General features: G+C 40.0%; 1 long non-coding RNA gene across 4 annotated transcripts in view; it reads right to left on the bottom strand.

Annotated features, from left to right (window-relative positions):
- Positions 1–151: 151 nt before the first annotated feature.
- LOC102082565 (uncharacterized) overlaps positions 152–10,149 on the bottom strand; it is a 102,589-nt gene continuing 92,591 nt past the window's right edge. For all 4 annotated transcript variants that reach the window (XR_003216886.1, XR_003216884.1, XR_003216885.1 and 1 more), the window contains 3 exons: positions 6,515–6,639; positions 3,204–3,292; positions 152–2,919 (listed from right to left, as the gene is read on the bottom strand). This is a non-coding gene — a long non-coding RNA (uncharacterized LOC102082565). The remainder of the gene's footprint in view (positions 2,920–3,203; positions 3,293–6,514; positions 6,640–10,149) is intronic.

Here is a 10,149-nt window from a genome sequence, read left to right as displayed (position 1 = left end):
AGCTGAAGTTCCCATTTGGACTAAACACCTGCTCTGAGCTAGACATACAGGCAGAGCTGCCAGACAGAGCCTGGCTGTTGTGGCCAGAGGCTGAGGAGATTCTACTGCAGCTAACTAATGAACTGATGAGACGGCAGTGCTGAGGAGCAGGTGATACAGGAGGATAGTGACAGAGACGTAGGGGTCCACCGTTAGTTACCTGTAATAGCCGGGATGACGATGTGCACCCCGGCACTGGGCTGACAGATGTCGGGGTTCTTCTGATCATCCATTTTCCACAGCGCGTCCGTAAAAGGTCCCGTGGCATTGATAACACATTTGGCTCTGACATCAAATTCCTGCCCTATGAAAGAAAACAGCATCAATCACCAGGGGCTATTCATCTGTGGCTGGTGACAAGCCGGATTATTAATTTATCAGCGAACGCCCCCCTCTCTCCGTAATAGAGTGGCTCGAGTGTGTCCATGGGAGACTTCCCAGGATTGTAATTAATAGGAAACAGACATACCTAATTTCCCTCTTGCCTCTTTGTGTCACAGAGTAGCTCAGTGGCAGTGACTGAGGGTCTTTTGAAATTGTGGAAGGGAAATGTTTGTTAATGTGATGCTTGATGTTGACGAGCTACAGTATATAATGGGATGCATATCAAAAGATACCATGAGGATAGCAAATGGTCTGTTTTGGCAACAAGCTGAATGACAAACTACCTTTAAAAATCTGATGCGTGATGCTGCCACTGCTAAGAGAAGCGAAGAAAAGAACAGGAATGACTGCGTTCATAAGCCAGAAATTCATATCTCAGTGAGCGAGAAAAAAAAGAAGAAAAAATAAAAGACAAAGAAAAAAGAACTGATGACAAAACTGTTTTTATTATCCTTTCAGTCTGAGCCCTCCCTATGTGAGGCCCTCCTCTCACATTATTAAAGTGAGACATCTCCTCCAAGAGCACACTTCCATCTTTTAAAACATCAGGGGGTGGTCATGTGTTGAGATCCTCAAATCTTGGTTATTCATGAAATGTTTCAGAATACCATCTTTTACCCTTAACTGCTTTATTCTTCCAAAGCCAGCCCTATGCATGACATTTAAAAGGTAAGTAAGGCCATTTGGAGTACGCTAATTCTGTCTTATGTTCCTCCCTACAAGATCTGAAGCAGTCCTCTACACCATAAAACGCTTATAAAATATTAAAAGCCCCTGCATTAGATGTGCAATGACTATGTGCAAACTAGCACTGAGTAAGAGGCGCTGGGAGGAACCCTGTTGTGAGGGCTAGAGAGAGTGGGAATAGAGTGAGGCAGGAAGGAAGGAAGCGGCTTTTGTTGGATTTACCTGTGATCACATCCCTGCAGTGCGCTCCGCAGACCCTCTCCTTCCCCGTCTGAGGGTCTGCCCTCTCCAGTAGGTGCACCACTTCAGTGTAATTGGCTATGGCAGCCCCATACCTGGCAGCAGTGAGGGCGATGGCGAGGTTCATTCGAGCATCGTTGTGTTGTCCTGCAGCGGGGGGACAGGACCAGAGCAGGGGGATGTGAGTCACCCCAAGCCTGTGACTGGTGGTATGGAAGTGTGTCGGAACCGATATGTCACATCTGTCCCTGTCACTTTGCATCAGTGCGATGGCTGCTCTGGCCACACAAGGAGCACACTTAAAGCCACAGTGGCCCTTTGGCCTGAGTGTGGGGCCCCGGCAGCCCCTCCCCTCTCTTCTCCTACACTGGGAAGGGTAAGCACTCCTCGGGAAAAGGAAGGGAATGCAAGGAATAGATGCACTGATGCCTTGAATATACAAAGAGTGCTGAGGAGCTAAAAAAAAATGGTTGTTTGAGAGTGTGCCTCTTGTGTAGTACATAATAGTTATTCCTGTCATTTGAACATTTCATTAAGATTACTTTAACAGTTTTGTGTGCACAACTTCAGCAGGCTTCATTTTAAAAGAGAGCAGTGATCAGTGAAAGCGGTCACGTCTCCTCCTAATAATCACATTTTTCAATATGTCAATATGACGGTAAACAAATCTTGACAGCGGCTGATCTTCCTTTCTAGAAGAAGATCCCTTGGCAGAATCCTTTTAATGAAGAGAGAAATCAAGTATCAAGATTTATGGATTAATCCCTCTTCAGCTCTAAAATACCAGAGATCTATATTCAGAGTCACAAGGTCACAAGTTTTGTAATTTAAATGAAAGGGTCTAAAAGGTGACAAATGAACAAAGCCCAGTTTCATTAGGAAGTGATTCTTATGTACATCTTTGAAGATTTATTGCTGGACAATCCCTTGGTTCAAAAGTAAAGAGAGAATAGAGATGATTAATCACTTTTAATGTTGGTGTCTCGGGTGACTTTCTTTCTATTTGTTATTGCCAAGGAAGTTCAAGTCCTCATTGTTGGCCAGGGAAAATGTTGCTACTTTGCAGGAATGAGCAGGGTCCTTTGTGCCCTGATTTATTTTACGTTTGAGTGACTTGAGGCTAGCTAGCTGGTGGGCTCTGCTTAATGCTACAGCATGCTGGAAGCCATTCCCTCACTACAGAAAATAAATAAATAAAATGAAGGGGAAAAGTAAAAAAAAAGAAAGAAAAAAAAAGACCCAACAACAACAGATTTAAAGGCCACATTTTAGAATGAATTACATACAAGAGTATGCACCCTGCCATGATGTATTAGGAAGACCATAGAATCCACTTCTTCATCTCTGTAGGGTGAATGTGACCATTATAGTATGTGGTTAGCAAACTTATGCCACCGGTGGTGTATGAGCACACGCATGCACACGCATACACACACACAAGCGGCTAAGACTTGAGAGAGGCTTGGCACCGGTAGGCAGCGTCTGATCCTCGATGATTGCTGAGCCTTGTAGTGACCTTTGAACCCGTGATTCACAGCTCTCTGTTGTGGGGCCTGTCACAGATTGGCACTGGGCAAAGAAACAGGAGAATTAATACTACATTAAATGTCAGGAATTCAAGGATTAGTAAGATCACGGAACCAGGATTTATGAATGAGCGGCATAGCATGGGTATGATAACCCGGCGCAGTGATGATGATAACAATAATGATGACGATAATTATTATCATCAGCAATTAAAAGCCCAAATGGCCGAATGACAGAGGAGAGCTAAATGAGCATCAAAGCTCCCTGGAGGACAGGAGCCCACCCCCGCCCTCTTTCTTGTTCCCTCCCTCCCGTCGTGCCCCTACCTCCGCTCGGCTCACACCACCAGTCGTTCCAGCCTCCTGGAGGTACAAAACTCAGTGGAGTGAGAGGAACTCTGCGGCTGGACAAAATGCTGCAAAATGACAGGGACAATAATGACAATGAATTTCATGTCTTCCAGTCATAGAGCCAGAGATGCTTGGCTGGGCTGACTTGTCCAATTAAATTGTTACAGGTACAGCAGGAGATAGAGTTATTATCCCAGATTCTTTTGTCAAGTACTCCTTTAGCAGAAAGAAGAAGGGCAGAGTTGAGCAGACAACAAGAGAAAAATATTTCCGTAATATGGGGGGAAAAAAGTTTCAACACACACCAGAAATGTGAAAATTATTAGGCACGGTAATATAATATATTAAATACTTGTGCTGCTGTTGACTAGTTGGATTTTTATGAAAAAAGCAAAGGTGAAGTGCCGCTTTTAAATATTTGAAAAACTCTTGCTGCTGAATGGTTAGTTTATGATCCCTTGTCCATGTGATTTATGTGTATGAAGTAAAAAAAACAAACATCATTTCGTACTAAATTATATTTTTGCCAATACAACATTTTCTTAGGGTAAGGAATGTCTATTTGTTGAAACTATCTGGCTATGATGGCTTGAAAAATCCCGGGGAGATGAACCCAAGCAGTCAAAACCCAATCCCCATTGAAGAAGGTCAGGACAGAAAATGTCACTGCCATAATGTACCCAGTTGTTTATGGGAAAAGAGGTGGAAAAGACAGCTCGAGGAAAAATTAAATACATGTAAATGGTGTAATATTTGTGATCAAAGAAAAAGAGTGTCTATGATAAACACTATGGCTAAATTTCAAATCTTATTAACATAATTATTATAAACAGTTTTTAAATAAATACTCTGATGTGTTTCAGATGCTCTGCTTTCTAGAGGTAAAGGAAGAAAAAACACACTGGTATAAAACTGAACAAATATAAATAGCTCATGTAAAATACCCCCCTCTCCTACTTACTTCTGCTAAATGAATAAGGTTGACAGATCACTGCTCAGATAGTGGCCATATTCCCTCAGAAGTATGTTGCCTTTTTGCAGTACATGGGAATCCACATATCCTCAAATGCTAAATGAAGTCTGACAGATAGCCTAGAGAAACAAAGTTGGGAGTTTGAAGCTACAAGGGAGACCTTGAGTGAATGGGACATGCTATGTACACCCTGGCTAACAATCAACATATGCTTTGTTTTTCTGATGCCAACACCAGGCACATATAGCCTGGAGATAGATGGATCCTGGGACTGGTAGGAACGCGATGGCTACTGGCTATTTTCTGCTTTTTTTTGGTTTTTTTAAATGTTGTTTCTAATTTGTTTACGCTCACATAGACAGCAATTACACAGCTGTGTAAAACACAATATATTTAACTATATTACACACAAACAAATAAAAACATCCGCTGTACAGCCACACTATTTAAAATAAATGTTAATGCACAACATACAATTCAGCACCATGTATATATACGTAAAAAAATTCCTTTTTTTTTTACTGCTAATACAGAAAATCAGTTGTTATCAAAGTTGAATTCTTAAATGTGTATTTTACAAACTTGTTTTTCTCATAAGACAAGAAAAAAGAACTTTTTAAAGCACACAAAACAGGACAGACTTAGGGTTCTACAATTTGCAGTCAGATTGCTGCTATCAGCATCTCCAGCTGTGATAAGTGCTATAATTTTTAACATTACAAGTGAAAGTGATGCATACACTTTAACAGTGCATAGTAATGTGCACAGCACACTATATACTGCTCAAAGAAAGACTTCATGATTAGAGGCTTTGAGCAATAAACAGTGGCTCCCACAGCTTGTCTGTCTTGAGTCTGGTGGATTAAGAGAATCAGCACCTTGCAGCATTAGTGGAAAAAAAAAAGCAATTCCATGGCTGATATGTGCCGAGGATGACTTGTTACTACAAAGTAACACTTTTTTATCCCCTCTGACTGCATTTTCCTCTAGGACAGCACTAAAAAAGACTTAATTTTATCATAGTCTTGAACTCTTTGACTGATGTTAGTTGGGCTAGGTATGGCTTTGTGCAAACGAGGGAGGGGTTCGGCGATGGTGACAGGCAGCATGATGAGTTAAGAAGGTGCCACGGCCCGGCAATGAAAGAGAAATCAGAAAATCTCCTATCCCCCTCTCAGTAATGAACCACACCTGTACACTGCTTTAAATACCAGAGAGAAGCTTTAAATGTCAGGTGCAATTAAAGCTTATGATTCAAGGCTGCACCAATCAAATCAAGGCCTCTGAGTTCAACCAAGTCTGAGAGAGAGCAAAGGCGAGATGGAGCAGAGATGCCATGGTCTACTCTTCCTTTACCTTACACTTCAATGAGCCTTCAAGCCCAAAGGTGACTATAAAGTTTGCTACCAATAGGCCCAACTTCTACATCTTTTCGACTCCACCGCTTTATTGCGGGAAAGGTTTACCGTCTTTGTTTTGATCCGTCTTGATCATGTTTGCTTAAAAATTAATTAATTGAATAGTTTCATCAAATTTTTATCATAACGTTAATTTAATGTAATTTATTTGGAAGAAGTAGATGAAACAACACATGGGCAAGTATTTCATCTGATGACATCAGTGATTTATGACAGTTCACTGTTATCAGAAAAGTTATTCCTTTAACAAAATAATATCACCTTTTTTTGGTGCACAGTCTTTTTGGAAAAACTGGATAAGATCATATGTTTTAAGGGTAAATATACAAGCAGAAGGTTCAAGCTACCGGCTCCCAAATACCGTTGCTTTAATTTGCCCTGTGTAGCACAGGCTACATTTTACTGTTGAGCTGCTGACTAGGCAGCTGTGTTTCCTCCAATCACACTAATTGGTCTCTTCTGCTGCTCACCTCCAGCATCCTCATATGTTCATACAGATAGCAAAATAAGGCTCCTAAAGAAAACACAAGCTTAGAATAATGAGACATCGCAAAGACTGAAACGTAACAGAAAATTGTGACATTTTACTTTGAACCTGGGTGACTCGTCTTAAACAACTTATAGCAAAAAAGGGTACATAAGCCTTGTTCCACCTATTACTGAGAGATAATTTCCCGAATTAATTTACAGTGTGATAGCAACAGAGGTCTGCTAAGTTGTAAGAATCCTTTAAAACAACTTCAGAAAATTCCAGGCAGGCAGTCATTCAAGGCAAACATGTCACTGCTTCCCGTGAATGAAAAATGAACATAGGGGGGTAAATAAAGCAATATGACCAGAGGGACCAGGAATTCTGCGGATAAGTGTCAGCTGCGGAGAAAAAATGAAGCATTTACCTGTTTGTAATCCAATTTCATGATGGCTTTCTGTAGATATCGGACTCCTCCGTGAATGAGCTTGGTGCTCCGGCTGCTAGTGCCTGATGAGAAATCGTCTCCCTGCACAGGGGCAGTTTTGAGATCTGACAATGGGAGCCAAGGAAACACATCAACATTTGGATACTTACTGTCCCAAATCTTTAGAATGGATCAAGATGCTATTCGCATATGCACAACTTTCCACTGTAATATTCATGACGAGAACAATATTGTGGGGCCATACATATTCCATTGGTTAAAAACAACAATCATTTCTACCACTATGACAGCATGAAGCACAAAGAGCAACCGCATATTCTGAGACCACATTTAAAAAGAACAAAACTTTAAAAAAAAGAAACCTAGAGAACATATGCATGTTTTTAAACACTGAAGGAAGTCATATGACTTTCATAGCATTTTTAACAGTGAAATCGCTCTTTGCTTTGCCCATTAGAAGCTTCTTTGCTGTCCCAGATGGTCGATAAATCCCAGTTTTGAAAAGAAGAAAGGAAGAATAACTGAGGATTAGAAGAAAGGGTTTGAAACCCCCCTCTTCATTGCCAATAGACAACCAGGGCAAATAAAGGGGGAAAACATATTTAAGAAGCCTCTCACCAGCAGCATAGATAATTGATTTGGTATGTAATGGTAACCACATGAGGATGCATGCCCTCACTGGAAGAGAACAAAAGTGTTTTCATTTCTTTTTTTGGTGACTGGACTAAAGCCCGTAGACGTGTGAAGGGGAGAAATCCTTCCAGTTCAAACGTACTGCTGCTCTAGACTTTCTAGCAGACGTGTGAAGCATCTTACAGAGGAAGCCCCAGAGAGGCAGCTTGGAAAGCAGCTCCACCACAATGGCAAGGAGGTTATGCAACATCAGGATGGAGAATACCCATTTGCAGTTGCAAACAGAGGCTGAACAAGACTCTGCCATGAAAAATCCTTTCGGAAAGCTCCTCACAGAAAATATTGTGCTGGTACTGTAAGAAAAAACTGGTATTTATTTGTTTTTATTACTTTTGCCTGTAAAACCCCGATACAGATCCCTGTACACGAGGGAAAATTTGATTTTCTTCTTCTTTTTTTTACTAAAGAAGTTGGACCAGAAAATATTGGGAACCAGGATAAGGTGGGATTTTCCTGTTTTTTTTCTCAGTGTCAATAAATCCCTGATTTAAAAACAAACACACCTGTGCTGTTTACGTCTCAATACTGTCTCTTAAAATGTACTTACAGGGGCAGGATGGTGTGCATGGGTTTAATTTAGAATTATCCCCAGTGTCCAAATGTACATGTCACCCAAATGAACTGTGTGACCTGTTGATGTGTTTTTAATACGGCTATGAGCCTTATCAGGCTTTGCATAAACATATAGCACACCCTATTTAAGGCAGAAACTTGGGAAAGCACACTTGTGATAGAGATTATTATTATTAGGGGTAATCCTGCTTTTATTCAGGCTGGTTTATTGTAACACTACAATTGTAGTCAGAATGTTTGTCATGAAAAAGATCAATTATTGTAAAGATATTTAAAGGATTTTTAAAGCTTTTCTTACAATAAGAAAAAAGGTAAAACTATATAGCAGCACTTTTTACGGCATATAGAAACTTTTGCGAATATACGTTCAGAATTTTAAAAAAGCATAAATCAATCTGACTATGAGGTTGTAATGAGCAGTTAGGACCCCTTAAACAATCACTTGTTGTCTTTTATCTCATCCCTCTGATTCCCCTGAGTCCTCTCGATGGGGTTCTTCTTCTATCTATTTAGTCCCCCTTTTACCTGTTAAGCCACCTTCACATGCAACACTCAGGCCTATAGCATCCATGCAAAAGAAATCCAGCCATCCATTTCATTGTCATATGACTCCAGGGGACAGTACACATTAATAAATGTGTTTCATTATTATGCATATGTCTTTATATTCCTTGTGATGGATTTAGGAAAAAGAAGCCATGTATTTTCTGTGACAAAGCTGTCAGACACCATCAAACAATAAAAAACAATACATCACATGCTTATTTATATTCCACTCCCAATAACATTTCAAAATATTGTCTTTCTAGATTAATCACAGAATCTGCATGTGGCGAGCAGACGGACAACACTGAGACATGTTAACAAGCAAACTTGACTAATTGCAAGACTGATGATGATGATGATGATGATAGAGCTGGATTATCTAAAATAAGCAAAGCAGAAGAAGACAAATGGCATTCGCTCTCAAGTTCAGTGCAACTGTGAGACACGTCCACATTATGGAGGCACCATCAACCATTTGTTAGAAATAATATGCAGCAGGTAATAGTGAACAGAATGGAAACTAACTTTTACTTAGTCACCTGTTGTTAATGAACACGTTTAAGGTTTGTGCAACACCGAGTGAAATTATGTTACAAGTACCGTCTTTAAATCCACGCTGAAATTTTATTCAACAAACGCAATCTGAAGCATCCTTTTTTATACTAATAAGACTTTGTTAACAACACTACTCATTGCTCTGCAACACAGAATCTCACGTTTTTTCTTCTATTCTGTCAGTGCAGTAGGGCCATAAAATGAAAACAAGCCTCCTCCTTGCACTGACAGCGGTTCCCATTACTGCTACCTCCTCCTGTAATGCCCAGATACAGCTCAGTTGGTGAGCAACAGAAAAAAAAAAGAAGAAAAATCAGCAACGAGCTTTGCGGTGTACAGTGGCCTAAGCAATCCATTGCTTAAACAAAGGTAGGTAAATTGCACATGGAATTTATGGATTGGAACTTTTCTTAGGTTGCACAAACTCCAAAGTCTTAATAAAAGAAATGTGCAATGGTAGAAAGTAATTAAGTACATTTACACAGTTATTGTATTTAAAAAGAAATGTGAGGGACTTGTAGTCTGCCTGCTTTCACAGGAGAAATGATATTTTTATTCTACTATGCAGACTTTACAGTCATAGTTTCTTATTACCTGTACATAAAACATTTCATAAACTTGTAAAATATAATACATAGTTAGTGTTAGCTCTTCAATATACTGGAAACCTCTCCAGGGGTCTGCCCCACCTTTTGTCCTGTGACAGTTAGTATAGGCTCCAGAGCCCCTGAACTGGACAGGTAGATGGGTGGATAGTTAGTTCCCAATTAATTTGACGGTAAAAAAACCCCCAAAACAAAACAAAAAAACTGCATCTGAATGTCTTTGCAGGTTTTCTGTTATGTGCTCAAAAAGAAACCAAGTGGACTTCTTTATGAATATGCTTCACCTCTAAGTGTTTTCTTCTGTTCTCAAATGAGTCCCAGGTATTTAACCCACAGTGGGGTTGTCTTCTTGGTGAAATATAGATGTCTCAAATATCTGTATATAGAAACTTAGCTTGCTACATTTTTGTTACTCATAAAGTGCTTGTTCAATACATAACTGCGCTCACTTTGAAAAACAAACAAACTATATTTTAAAAGAAAAAATGTAGCTGATAGTTAATAATGACACACTAAAGTGGTCACAAACTTACACAGTGCAGCGGTGAGTGGTTTGATGATACGATGCCCACATTTTTGGTGTTTCCCACATGTTGTGCATGTATCTGAGATGTTGTGCCGAGACTCAGGCAATTTAAAGAG

This window comes from Oreochromis niloticus, linkage group LG16 (assembly GCF_001858045.2).
Source record: "Oreochromis niloticus isolate F11D_XX linkage group LG16, O_niloticus_UMD_NMBU, whole genome shotgun sequence".
Taxonomy (NCBI): Eukaryota; Metazoa; Chordata; class Actinopteri; order Cichliformes; family Cichlidae; genus Oreochromis; species Oreochromis niloticus.
This window is presented reverse-complemented; position numbering and strand designations above follow the sequence as displayed.